Source organism: Pinus tabuliformis, chromosome 8 (genome assembly GCF_031772625.1).
Source record: "Pinus tabuliformis cultivar Carrire ecotype Pingquan chromosome 8, CPIR1, whole genome shotgun sequence".
NCBI lineage: Eukaryota > Viridiplantae > Streptophyta > Pinopsida > Pinales > Pinaceae > Pinus > Pinus tabuliformis.
Genome location: NC_142294.1, coordinates 1,688,887,735 through 1,688,903,610, shown reverse-complemented (window position 1 = coordinate 1,688,903,610; position 15,876 = coordinate 1,688,887,735).

Below are 15,876 nucleotides of genomic sequence, written 5' to 3'. Positions count from 1 at the left end.
TGGAAGGTCATATAGTGAGAAAGTAGCACTGTGTGTATGTGTGTTTTACCTTTCATCAACAAATTTTTTTAGTAAAATTTCAGAAGACAGATAAAGTGCATAAGACAATTATGTGTTTGCATATGAATTTGAATCATAATATATATACACAATTATTTTTATATTTTATTCAACCCATATTTATAAAGAAATTTCCATATAGTGATTCTAATTCTATATTAATTTATTCTTCCCATATTTTTAATAATGTTAGGCATATACATAATAGTTATACTTTGATAAAAGTTTAGTTTAGCATGAGTTTTTTAAAAAGTAGAATAAATAACAAATATTATGTGAAATATAGAAGAAAAATAAATGAGGTGAAGTGTGTATTGAAGTAACCAATGATCGTTGGTTGTTGTTTCAAATGCAAAGGACAACAAAAAGATCTCCCACTAAGGAAAATGCACACGTCTAATTCACATTTGTAATTAATTTTTCAAATAAATGAAGTTTTCAATTTCTAATTTTTTTTTTAATAAAACATTTAAAAAACCAATAAATATTTGAGACTAATTATTATTTAGATACCTTCGACATTTTCATTTTAAAATCAATTTATTTTATAACAAACAAATTCTAGATAAAAATTATTTTAATAAACAAATTTCTTATAATAATTTTACTTACTAGTAATCTAATGGAAAGGAAGAACATCTATGTTTGTCAGAATAGGGATAATAACTTCTTGGCAAAAAATATCCACTAAAGATCTTATAGCTCAAAAAGTAGCACTATGTGTTTTTCTTCTCATCAACAACAACTAAACTACTAACAATTTCAATCATAAAATATATAAACAATGTTTTCCTATTATTTTCAGTTATGTTGCTTCTCATCATAAAATATATATATATAAAAAATAAAAAATTATTTATTTTTACAATTCTAAAATATATATTTTTTTTTCATAAAGAAATTTTGAAATAATGATTTTAATTATATATTAAAATTTTCCAAATATTTTAGAATCTAAAATTATTTTAATTATATATTAATTTATATTTCCCATATTTTTAATTAGAAATCACCAAATCCCAAAATATTTAGAAAACTCATAACATTGGGCATATACATCATAATTATATTTCGAAAAAAAATCACCACACCTTAATTGACAATCAAACCAACGAGTACATGGATAATGATATAATTTGGGGCTTGCACTGGGAGAAAAAATTACATAATAAGGACTTCAACACTTTGAACTAGTGAAGGACGGAATATATATCTAGATCTAACGGGAGATAAATATTCTCTCTAAATATGTGAAAAAAAATCCTTTACCCTCTTAAAAAAATGATGAAGGTTATTAAGAAGAGATGGATAAATATTTTACACTAGCGTACCTCTACATCTTTGCAAAAGATATTCACTAGTCTAAAATGGTTGTCCTGAATAGAAATCATTGGTTTTTACTCACTATATTACTTATAGCATTCTGTATTTTACATAATACTTCAGAAGCAGAAGATGCATCAATTTAAAAAGTTATAAAATAATATTAAAATAAATTTCATTTCATAAAAATGTAAGCCATTGGACTAAGAGACTGTGCATTTAGAAGAAGTGTGCAAGATCCAATAAATGAGATTTCAATACTGTAAAGAGAGTGGCATCCATGAAAATGGTTTTATATGAAAATCACAACACTAAATGTAATATAGTAATATGGAAAATCTATGTTGAAACTATATTTTCTTTAGTTTTCAGGAAATACCTTACTGGCATTTGGAGCAAGATCATGAAAAGATATAGAAACATAAGATTATTGGGTTGCACTGTCAATATTTTCACAGTTAACAAAAAAATACATAGAAACATTTTTCACTTGTGTATCTATAGTCTTACAATCATAGCTTGACATGAGGAAGCCCTAACTCTTGTCTCTAGATTACTATCCAAAACATTTCTAGCAATAAGTATTGATTCTGGTTAAGAATTCTTAAAATAATTTTCATCCATATGGAAAACAACACTCTACAATACAACAATGCATGTTTATAAATTACAATTTGAATAAATAAAAGAACCCTAAAATCTATACAGAGAAATAAGAAAAGAGAAAATCGTAGACCTTTGTACCTTTTTTTTCTTAAAAAAAAAAGCTTATGTATTATATTAATAATTTAGATAGTACATTTAGAATATTTTTTTGAGTCTCTGTCTACATCATCAACAAAAATAAAACACAATAAAAAGAGATCCCTATCTCTTATTATCTTTACAATATCCATATCTTTTGTTGTCTAGCGTTAGGTAATCTACGCTCTGTCCTCCATATCTCTTTGAAAATTTTATGTTCCCATCACTTTTCTTCACACCTTGCTTTAATACAGAGAAGAAAACTTACGTGGTGCCTTGTCAATTCCTCTTTTGAATAATAAATTAGTTGTCTAGTTCTTCTCCCTATATATGTGATCAAAATTGGTGTGGTGAAAAGTATATGCCAGTGTCCTTATGCACTTCTTGAGTTGTTTAATATAGGATGATTGAAGTGATTATGGCCTTTGAACCAGTCAATGATTCCTTTAGCGATCTGTATGCTCTCCAATCCCAGTCATTTGGTTGCGCTCCCCACAGTGCAACAATATATGCCTTGCTATTTGTGCCTTGGCCCCATTCCCACCAAAAATGATAGTAGTTACCCGACTCTATGACAATGTATGCCCCACAACCACCAATCCTCCTAAAGCTTGCACCATCGAACAAGCCCAAAGGAAATTTATGCCAAATGTTTTTTCTTATGATACTTCTATGCTTGCTACCAATTTTGGTAGATCTAAATTCCTTGAAGTATGCAGCTATTTGAATGAAATTCTCCCTTACTGTAATATATGTATTCTAAAAAATAAAGAAGTGAATTCCTACTAAGTCATATGGCCCAAATGAGATGCTATGGGAGAAATCTATATCTTCCATGAGTTTAGAACCATTTCCTTAAACAACTCCTTAATGAAGGAAATTGTTGTAGTTGAATGATGCCAAAAGTGTTCAATACCCCCTCCCAAACCGCCTTCGCATAAGGGAAATGTAAAAATAAATGAACATTACTTCATTACAACTCATGCATAGGAGGAAGATCCCTAGGCCCGTGTGCTCTCTATTCTGTAAGTTATTACGGTTAATAATCTGTCCATGATAGCCAACCAGTAGAAACATTTAACCTTGTTGGGATTGTTCTCTCGCCATATTTTTTGAATCCATGTAGGACCCTGGTTCCCCTTCTCCACCCTTGGAATGACATTTTATGTTTCTTTAACCAATGGGTGCCCCATTTTTAGGCAGCCCCCACATGCAATATGGTCCTCCTGGTCATTAAGTGAGATACCTTCATTTCTCAAATTAGAAATATATACATCCTATTCATAAACATCCCCCCTCAGCAACTGAATATCCCTGGCACCAATCCATGATTGTGGGTAGATACATAGATCATCATGTAAGAATTTTTTTTAAAGAAATATTATCTCTTTTTTATGCAGGAATTGAAGGATTCTATAAGATAATGAATGGTCTCCTGCCATAAGTTTAATAACATCCAAACCAATCTTGATTTTGGACCCATCCCCAACCTACCAATGCACAAATCCCATCATTCATTATATGTTTTTCAGCATTCTTTTCCAAATGTATGATGGAATTGTCCTCCTCTTTTCCCCTCCAGAAATCGAAGTAGTGAAAAATTTCCCATACATGTACTTATCTTTAATGACCATTAACCATATACCATTACCCGTAGTATCCCTCCACATGTTCTTTCTGATCAGTGTAATGTTGAAGGATGATGGGTCAATGATACCCCATCCACCTCCCTCAATGGGCCTTGAAATGAGAGACCATTTGACTAGATGATACTTCCCTTGAGGTAATGTTCGAACCCAAATGAAATGCCCCATGATGGATATTTCCCTTTAGGCTTTTCATACTTGGGTTTAATTTGAAGCCCAACAACTAATTCAAAATAAACTTGATCGTTGGAATCACCAACGGTTGTCTATGGGAGGATGATTGATCATGTTAACGAAGTTCTTCATAATATAGCAATATACTGGATGCACATTTTTCTATTTCCAAGGGAGGTAATTAAAAATATACTTTGTGATCAGCATGCTTGCACTGTGATCACTCGTTATGAGGATTCCCGATGAACACTTGAAATAGTAGAAAATAATATCATTATGAATTGTAACTAATTAATATTGGTTTTCAATATTATGGTAGACAATATTTCAATAGGATAACACCAAAGCTGATGGTGCAAGATGGCACTGGTGGCATGGCAGGGGATTTCTTTTCGAAGGGAACTCCTTACAATGTAAATATTGTTGAACATGAATATATTATATATAATCTTCCAGATGCCAACCAATTTAAAATACATTGGGATTGGATTTGTATGTACTCAATTTTACTTAAAATAAATTTACTTGGAAAATAAGTTAAAATTAGAGTAGGATCTTGGAAAAATAACTAAAATAACGTTTTTCCAAGAGGCAAGAATATCTAGTTATTTTCCCTCACAACCTTCACAAAGAAACTTGAATGATACGTGTCACAGTTTCGCAAGATTTCCTTCTGGAATCCAAAATAGAGCTGTAGTAAAATAATATTTTCCCAAAGATTGTTGTAACTATACCAACTAGCAAGCTCATGTTCATGATATTAGACATTATTTTTCCTTTCAATTTCTACCAGTTTCTAAAGAAAATTATTTTTCTAGAATTCCTTTGACTTTATATAAAATCCCTTATATTTGAACCTAAATCAAGTCCATAGTAGTAATGAAGAGAATACATAATATGTACCATGTGTCATGATTAGAAAAACCTCACAAAAATATGGAATATTTGTTCCTATTAATGCACATGTTATTCGAATAATAGAAAGTAGAGATAAGGCCCCTCAAATTATTAATGCTTTGAATGTTACATTTAGAAAAAAACTATAATGTCATCCATAAAACTAAAGTGGGAGATAGAAGAGGCATGAATGATGGGAATATTTTTCATTAAAAATATATTAAAAGCTTCACTATGAGGAAGCTCATGTCTAAGATCTCTCTCTACATTAAAAAATGTGGAAGTTGATACATTCATATGAAGACAAAAATGGGATGATATACAACTGATTATCCAAGAATAGAGTTTATAACTAAGGCACAAATTAATCAATAACAATTTTATGTAAATCTAATTAACTCTATAAAGTCCTTCAAAAGATATACCTTGGAAACTATTATTTTTTAATGATTTGTATGGATTGAATGAACATCATCCTAGGAGATGCCAATTCCTTCATGGATTTGTCTATGCCTTAGGAATATAGATTGACCAGAGAAATATTATTAAACATAATTTATTTTAGCTTAAGATAAATGATTCTAAAGATGATTTTATAATTGTAATTTCACAAGGATATCCACTTGAACTCCTCAAAGGAGGGCATGTCCTAAATCTCACCTTTAGTGATTTTATCCATAAGCTACATGTTCTATTCTTAGTAAAAAGATACAAGGAAGAGGGACAGCACCGTTAATATCATGTCTATATTAGCCATAGAGTTTTCTATAAACACGTTTGAGAAGTGGGAGACACATTCATGAGATTTGTCTCTAAGAGAGGTAGTTTGGGTTCCACTATATTATTTTAGGATAGTAATGGAGTTTATAGCATTATTCACATGATTGACATAGTAATGGAAAATAAAATTTATTTTCAATCACTCAATGGAGCCACAATTTCCTATTTTTCATTATATTTTTTCTTCTATTTTTCTAAGAGAATTTTATGAAAATGGTTCTCCAATTATTCAAATGTAACTTATTTTTTACTTCTGATGATAAGCCCTACCCTAATTTAGAATGCAATTTTGAATATAGTCATTAATATATGAGAGAGCCTTATTATTCCTTTAAAGTTTCTAATTAGACCAAGTGATGGTTGTGCCTTTTATGTCATAAGGGTTTTATGCAATTGAATTTGGTGGGATTATAGTTTCAATTTTGAATATAGGCCTTAAATATCTGAGAGAGCCTTATTATTCCTTTAAAATTTATAATTATACCAAGTGATGGTTGTACCTTTAATGTCCTAAGGGTTTTATGTTATTGAATTTGGTGGGATTCTAGACTACTGTGGTCTCAATGCCACAAAACATCATTAATGACTTTAATGGATGTCAAATATTTCACTTGATTGATATTTACTTTAAAATTGATTTGATGGTTGCCCATAGTGGAGGCAATTTCTAAAATAATTGGTAGTGTTCTACTTTACCCCTTGAAAAAATACATTGCTTGATCTTTATATTATCCTCCAAGAAAGAATCTAAAAGCAGGAACTAGTCCAATCTTTTAGCCACTATAGAATTGCCAACATGTTAATCTCTCCATGTCATTGAAATATTTTCGAGATGGAAGTATATTAAACCATATATGTCTAAGTAACCCAAAAAATGTATAAAAGTGGGTTAATATGATTAACCATATTCAATATTTCATCATCCCTTAAGAAAAAAATAAGATCAGTACCAATCACTAGCCTTTCTTAGGATAATATGGAGATCTAGAAAGTATTTTTCTAAAAACATCTTCTATTGAAATAGGGACTAAAAAAATTTACATATGAAATATTAATGTAGCTTTGAGAAGGAAATATTTATAGGAAAACATGATATAATAGCCTAATAGGTTGTGAGATGGAGTTTGCATTTCTTTCAAGTAGTGATAATCCCACTTGATTTACCTAAAGCATTCAAAGTTAAGAAGTCCTATCATTAGGGGAATTTTGAGGTAAAAAAATGGATTCAAAAGAAAAAGAAAAATAAAAAACTAAAAAGCTCAACCTTAAAAGAACCAATAAGATTCAATATGATGGTGTCATCCATGTAGGTAAATATGTTTGGAGGGAAAAAAAGAAAACTATTTTTGCAATTGTATTTTTAGCTTATATTCTAATATGTTTACTCAAACATCAAGTGTATGAACCTTTTGGATGCACAATTGAATTGCACATCCAACTATTGCCCACTTTCAAGAAGCCCCCCCCCCCCCTAAATAAGTTACAAATATAGAAAAAAAATGTGTATCTTTGAATATGAAAAAAAACAAGAAGAAAAAAAGATTTATTTTCAACTTTTTCGATGTGGGTCTTCTCAAAACTATGTAGAGTCGGTATTCATTAGATGTGGAATTTAATTCCACATCTAATGGATTAGTTCACTTGACATTTGAGTGAATAAATAAGGATATAAGTCATATTCGTAATGCACTTAGTAAAATAGTCTAATTGCACGGAGAAGTTCTTTACAACCTATTATGGTGGAGATGTTGTTGTGTCCGTGAATGAATGTAAGCATTAAAATAACAGGATGTTGTCATAATCATATAATGAAATTTAGAACAAATAATAATAATAATAAAACACTATATAGACTCAATTATGAAAACAACAAAAAAATATTAATAAATCTATTAAATTTGATTCATCCTATTGTATTTTTATTTATTTTTAATAATATTACAAATATGTTATTCAAGATAAAAATCATAATATGCATCTCAAATTAAAATAATTAAAATAATAATGATTCATACTTCAAAACATATAATTAACCATCCTAGATCCATCTTAACTACTCATCTACCAAGCACCAAGAGGATCAAATTTCTTGAGATGAAAAACTCTTTTAGAATGAAAAGAGATTTGATATGTCTTTGCCAGAATTAAGATGGATCTAGGGTGGTTTAGTCATTAATTATATTACAACATCTCTACCATACAGGGTTGCAGAGTGTCTCTCAGTTCAATAAAAAAATAACAATTTAATTAATTTAATTAATAAACATATTATTAAAAATAATAGTATTTGTGGAAAAAGGAATATATATATATATATATGTGTGTGTGTGTGTGTGTGTGTGTGCGCCTATAACCATTACAACTTCATAATTAAATTTAACTAATAAGGATATAAGAATTTCATATTTACAATAAACCTTTCCCTCCTAAATTATCTATCTATTTTTTTCAACATAATTAAAATCTTGTATTAACTATTGAAATCATTGTGCATAACACATCTTTACATATTTTGCAAAATTTCTTCTTCAAATCCAAAGGGCATGACCTATGAATATAACTCTAACATATTATGTTCCATTTATTTACATCATCCCTCTTAGACATGATTCTATACTATCCCACTTATACACATATGAAGGTTCTCTACATAATCTGAGTGCGATGTGATTGAGGTTAGATTTGTAACAACCCTTGTTAAAAATCCATGTAATAAATTTATTGAAGGAAAAATAATATCCAAGGTTATTGACACTTAATCATTGGGATTGGGTGCATATGTGTAATAATGTAAATAGAAAATAAGGAGAGTTGGAATATGAAGAAACACTGTGAGATGAATCCCAACACTCTCTCCCTCCATGTATATATCTATAATAAGCCTTAATGAAAAATCACAATTCATTTGAGGAGTTACCTCGTGGCCTAACATGGTGTGAGAGCTAAGGTTTGAGTCAATATTTTTGGCTCCCTTCCTATCCTTGTAACTCCCTCTCACCCATTTTGTGCATATTTCTACATAACTATCACCTTTGTCCTATAGTTTAAAAATCTTGTTGTGTTTGTTTCCTCCTCATTGGATTTTCTAGGGTCATTTTAGCTGTTTTGAAAGACTATTGAGATAGAATTACTCATTGTTGCACTCTTTTTCTATAGAGGTGGATAGGTCATTCATGCAGTGAATGGTATGTTGTTTTCTAACTGATTGGTTCATGCTCCCATTTAAAATTTTCTACCTACAGGGAGGTTACATTACTTCGTTACCATGAATTATTGTGTTAATTATTTTCCCAAGCCATTGTGTGTTGTCTGCACTCAAAGGTTCATTGTCACACCATTGTATTGTGTTACACAACTTATTGTGTTACACACCATTGTATTGTGTTACACGCCATTGTATTGTGTTGAACTCATTGAATATTGAATACTTCCATACCATAGTAAACCATTGGTCCCCCTCTTCCCATACCACAAAACAATTGCAACATCACTCATATTGGCATTTTTTTGACATACCACCGGGCCTCTCCCCCGGTTGTTTCATCCTTATATCATATTTTTTTATATAAGATGTATCAAAATACATTTCTTTTTACACTGTCAACTCCACATATATTGCATATCGTTATTTCCCATATATTACATATATATTGTTACATCTATTACATATATTAAATACTACATCCTCCATACCACCATACCACTCCTCCACCATATGCCATTACTGCATATATACACATCATGTTACATCTCTTAGCATGCTTGATGGGATGCCCAATCAACATGCCTGACTACGTTGAATGGTATATGTCATATGGTATATTTTATGGTATTTCCCCCCATACCACCATGGGATACCACTGATGCTCAATTCAATACCACCCTCCAACGCTCGTTCAATTCCTCTCGCTTGGTCGTATCTCTCCCCATACCACCATACCACGCTCTTTGTTGCATTGACTATGGTTGTGCCATACAATGTTTCTCCCATACTCCATATAGTTTAATTTATAGCAACTCTATTATATATCCCATAATTAATTACTCTGCCATTTCATTTAACGCTTACCCTATAACCCTCCCTCATATAATCCCTCCACCATATAACCCTCCCCAATATACTCTCTCCCTCATATACTCCCTCCCCTCAAATATTACCTCTATCAAATATATTGCTAATCAGAATTGTATTTTTCACAATATTGCTACTAGAGTGTAGTTTTCTACACCATAAGTGAAATGTTTTTAATATATTGGGAGCAACGTATATTTTACACAGTGCACATATTTAAAATGCATTCATTGATATTTGTTATTGGAGTATTTCTCTTTGGAAAAGAGAATTATCATGAATGGTCATGGAAGATAAAACACGCTCTCATTTTTAATGAATTGTTGGGAGGAGGTTGTGAAGGAGAAGGAGATAATGAACTTGTAAATCCCACCTCATATAACGATATTTCCATTTTGGTAAACAAGAAGAGAAAGGAATATGCCTTAATTGTAGCATAGGTAAATGAAGAGGTGAGTCGTCATATTTCACAATTTTCAAATGCTTTTGAAGCCTTACACAAGTTGAAGGAACTGTATGACTCACACTCTGAACTTAAATTTGTACAATTGATGATTAAATTGTCAAGTCTTGAATTGAAAAATGATGACCCCCTTGATTTATCATCAAAAGTAAGATCCATTATGCATGATATGAAAACCACTGGTGTTCAAATAGGCATTCCTCTCATAGCTTATGTCAAGGCACTCTATCCCACTTAATCAAATTATCTATAGTCATTGCAAGCAAGTGGAAACCTCAAGTAGATCCTTGAGAAGAAGTTTGTTCATAGAGAGAAGTCTTTTGGGAAGAATACAACTCCGGAGACTTCTGAATAAGTTGTGTGTCTTGCACATAAAGAGAATAATCATGCACAAGGTTCTTCTAGATGAAGAGATGGCCAAAGAGGTAAAGGAAGAAGGAATTTTAGAGACAGAGGGGTGGATAGTTTGATGGATAAAAGTCTCATCTTCATTTCATATGTTGCAATAGAGATAGACATGATGCATCCACATGTAGGTTTCCTTGGCACAAAATTGAGCAGGAAATAAATGAAGCCAAAGGTAAAACCGGTGACAAAGGGAAACCAAAAGCACCCAAATCTGCTCACTATGTTGTGGTACATTCTAATATTGGAGTAACTGAAGACTTATTTAATGGTTCACTTGCTTCTTGGAAAAATAATTGGATTATTGCTTCAGGGGCAACTTGCCACATGAATTTTAGAAGATATTTTTTTGAGGAATTTACTAACAATGTTGATGGAGTAGTATACTTCCCAAACAAGTCAAAACTCAAGTGATCATGGCTTGGCACAATTGGGGTCAAACTGCCTCTTCTTCTAGAATTTCATTTGTATGATTTTTTATGTTGAGAAATGGAAACAAGAAATTTCAATTTAATTTGTCCTTGAATTAAACTGTGAATTAAAATCAAAATCAATTCTTATAACAACTTGTAAATAGTTAGTTGAGTTTAATTAACGTAATTAGATTAGGAATTTTGAGTCGGAAGTATTTATGTAGTCATGTATATGTTCTCCATAAATTTTAGGAGTTTAATTAGAGAACTCATTTTGACTAAGTTATAGACAGTTAAACTAGTTCTAATTATTTTTGCAACTAGTAGAGGTTTAGTAGTAAGTTGGTGAATTGGTGCATCCTGTGTTAAGTCCCTATACTACTATTGTAACCCCTTATTCCTATTATTGCAACTCCCTTATTATATTTTTGTAGCCATGTAGTTCCCATATTTTATTTATTGTGCCCCATAGATGCCCACCATTATTACTCTTGTGCCCTTGCATTACTATTGTTATGTCGGCTTTGATTATATTATGACCCCTTAGACTCCTATATATAGAAAGGAGGCCTTGTCATTTGAATCATCCAAGAATTATTCATTTGTGTAATATAAAGGAGTTTTCCCCCTTGAAGAGGATGATTTCTAAGTCGTTGATCTATCTTTTCTATCTTTTTGTGAGTTGGTTTCATAACATTTGGTATGAGAGCTTTGGATTCTAGGGTTTCGATCCTCCAAACAAGACATCATGGAATTTTCACTATAAAATTTTCTATACGACGTTTCAGAAGCCAAAAAAAAAATGCATTTGAAAAAAAATCATTCTAAACCTCAGGTCCAAATCTTAGATCTTTTCTCGCTATAGTTTCAGAGATATGATTTGAGTAGCTTAGGGTTTTTGCAAACTCCAGAATTCCATGTCAAATAGGTCATCCTTGATGTTTCATTATAATTATTTTTATACGAAGGTGCAGACTATGAAATTAAAACCCATTTGAGCCAAAATTGTGGTGAAGATCAGGCCTAAATTTTAGATGTTGTTTCAATATATTTTCGGAGATATGGTCTAGGACATTTAGGTGTTTGCAGACTCCCAAATTACATTCCAAATAGGTGACCGTGGGAAAATAATCATAAATTTCTTTGTGACAATCAAATTGAAATTTTGTAAGAAGTTACAGAAATAGGATGGAACCTACTTTTCTTTGTATTGTTTTAAAGTCCAAAGGTCAAAGTGGTGACACGTGGCAGGTCATACATGTTGGCTCTCCTGAACGAGTCTATAATCAGGTCATCATAGGAGAGTTGGCATAACTCTTTATTGAAGAATCCAATATTGATCAGATTGGTGAAATTGGAAAGAGGACGTAGAGGGCTATTGCAAGTCTCAATTTCAGACGTTGGAGATCCAAAATTCATAGATACAAGAGATTCAAGATCAATATCCTAAAAGAAATAAAAATAATGACTCGAATCAAGAAAATAGAAACACCTAATAAGCAAAATTGGATGGATTATTTGAATAATGTGATCGAAGCTAAGATAAATAGTTTTATATGTGCCATGGAAGAATATTTGAAGAAGGTCATGGAATATTTGAAGAAATACATGGAAGTCTTGAAGGAAGGTGGGGCAAAGATACTACAAGAAAGGCCTCATAATGAGGAAAAGTTAGTAGAGGAAACTCATTATGAGAAAAAAATAAATGTTAATCATGATTTCATAGAATCTAACATTGGATTGAATACCGACCATATTTCAAAGATCGATATGAGGAAGTTTGATGGAAAGGATCCCATAACATGGATGTTACAGGTGGAGAAATATTTTGATATACATGATGTGCAACTGTTACAAAAGGTATGTATTGCATCTTTATATTTAGAACCAAATCAATTTTTATGGTATAAAGGGCTTTGTTCTCATACACCACTTGTCACTTGGTCAATTTTCATGGAGGAAATGACAGCACATTACGAGGATACAAGGAGAAACACCTTCTTTAGCCAATTGGTAAATCTCAAACAAAAGGGTTCTGTGGCAGAGCACATTGAGGACATCCAAAATTTGAATATAACGGTAAATGATATCCCAGAGAAGCAGAGGATTGATGTTTTCATAAGGACTTTAAAGCATAACATCCAACATGAGGTTAACCTTTAGGAACCTGATTCATTGGAGAAGGAATTTAGTTTGGCAAGAAAAATTGAAAGCAAAATTATGGCAACAAGGAAGCCTACCACTCACAACTATAAAGATGGAAGTGTTGATTCCCCTAGCCTTCCACAACTTACAAGGTTGACACCACAACATAGTTGGAACAAGATTTTTATTATCATTCATATTTTAAATTAATGCAATAGATAGTCGGGTTTTTGAGTAGTGGTTTTCCACAAAGAAATTATTCTATTATGTGTCTTTCATTATCTTCCTCTTGTGAATTATTTTTTTCATCGATCTATTTGTTTCCACTATCTCAAGAGAAGAGTATATTCTTGTCTTGTATTTTAGTACATTACATGAGATGTGAATCTACAGGAAAATCTATGTAGTATCAGAGTTGAAGACATTATACTAGAGGATATTTCAAAGTTTCGAGTTTGGGGTTATAGGTGAAATTAGAATTTGCAATAGATACTTTACGATCAGAAAATGGATTTCTATGGTTTGAGGATTGAGTATGCCTTGGAATAAAGATAAAATTATATATTCTGGAAGGACAAGATGGAAGCAGTGCTGGAGTATAATTCCATCAAGGAATTCATTGATCAATACATTCCTAAGCCAGTAGCATCGGATGTACACAATCTGGAAGAATATAAGAAGTGTGTGGAGAAGGTGAGGCAGATAATCCTTGAGGGAGTTCAAGACCAAATTGTCTCAATTATCCATGGGAAGGAAACTATATATGCTATGTGGAAAGCATTGACAGACCTATTCAGTGACCATAAGAAGTTGGCATTGAAAGAGAAACTTCAAAAAATCAACATGGAGAAAGGTGAGACCATTCCAAAATACTTGACCAAGTTCACTCACTGTCATGGTGAGCTTGTTGGAATAACCATTGCTGAGGATGATATGGTAAACATAACTCTCCTAGGTCTTCCCAAGAGTTGGAATATATATCATGACTTTATCAATGGGAGTGAGAAGCTTCCATATTGAGAACGATTGTTGTCGAATTTGATGTAGGAGGAGATCATAAGAAACACCAAAGATGGTTCCTCATCAAAGACTGATGATGAGGAAAATTGTACCTTAGTGGGTAAGGCAAGGAAGGGTAAAGGGAAGGCATCCCATTGCAAATTAGATTCTTGTCCTAGAGGCAAGAAGAAAGACATGTATAAATTTAAGTGCTTTCACTGTCATGAGCTGGGATATTTTGCTACAAACTATCCACTCAAGAAGTCCAAGATGAAGTCCTCGGGAGGAGTGGCGGGTGAGGCTTTGGCCTTTCAATTCGAATTCGACTTTACTGTAATTGAATGCATGGTGGCATCAATGATGGGTGGTGTATGGTACCTTAGTAGTGGAGCTTCATTCCACATGACTTGTGACAAGGCGTTGTTTAGTAACCTGGAGGAGAATGATCTCCAGATGAATATTGAGATGGGTGACGACAAGATGTATAGTGATACATGATTAGGCATGGTTACTTTTGAGAGGGAGAAGGGTGCTACACTCACCTTAAGAGATGTTATGTATGTGCTCAGATTGAATAAGAACTTAATATCAGTCACCATGTTGGAGGACAGAGGCTATGATGTGGTATTTAGAAAAGGAAAGGAATTCATTAGACACAAAGATATGGGTTAGGTAAAGAAGATATGGATTCGAGTTAAGAATATCTATAAGTTGGAGGTAGAGGATTGTTCTGCTTTGAGCATGAAAGAAGAGATAGTGCATAGACAAGACATTGGTGATTTATGGCACAGGCGATTGGGTCACTTGCCTCATGGGGATTTGAAAATCATGCAGTAGCTCTCTATTTGTCTTTCCAAAGGTACACTAGATGAACTTGATACATGCAAGGGGTGTACTTTGGGAAAGTAAACTAATGCTTCCTTTCACGATAGAGACAATCGAGCAAAGTTGATTCTAGAGTGAGTCCATTCAGATGTGTGTGGGTCATTCTCGACAACATCCATGGCCAAACAAAGTTACTATGAAGCTATATTTGTTGATGATTTTTCTTGTAAATTCTGGATCTTATTCATATAGAAGAAGGATCAAACTTTCATAAGGTTTTGTGAATTTAAAGCATTGGTCAAGAAGAGTTTGGTGAGAAGGTTAAAGCTCTGAGGGGTGATAATGGTGGTGAGTATGTCTCAAATGATTTTAAGAACTTTTGTCCAACATAAGGGATTAAATGAGAGTTTAGTACACCCCATAAGCTATAGCAAAATGGGTTGGATGAAAGGATGAACAGAAGAATTGTAGGGACAACACGAGTGATGTTGCATGATCAGGGCCTACCACTACACTTGTCGGCTGAGGCATGTAACATAGTTGTTTATTTTCAAAACAGAAGCCTTCATCAGATACTTCGGATGAAAACACTAGAGGAGGATTTCTTAAGTAAGAGATCATATGTTGGTCACTTCAAGATTTTTGGGTCATCGGTATATTTCCATGTCAGAAAATATGTATGGAGGAAGATTGAGTCAACATTAGAGTTGGTTAAATTTGTGGGGTACATTGATACACCTCACAATTATCGGGTGTACTTTCCAACCAACAGGATGATAGTGGTTCAGAGGGATGTAATATTCGATGAGAAGAAGGCCATGTGAGTTTCCCTTGAGAAGGAGCTTCATTTACATGTGGTTGAGGAGCTTTTAGCTCCTATGGTTGAGGAGCCTCAAATTGATGTGGAGCAGCCACATGTAGAGAATCCGG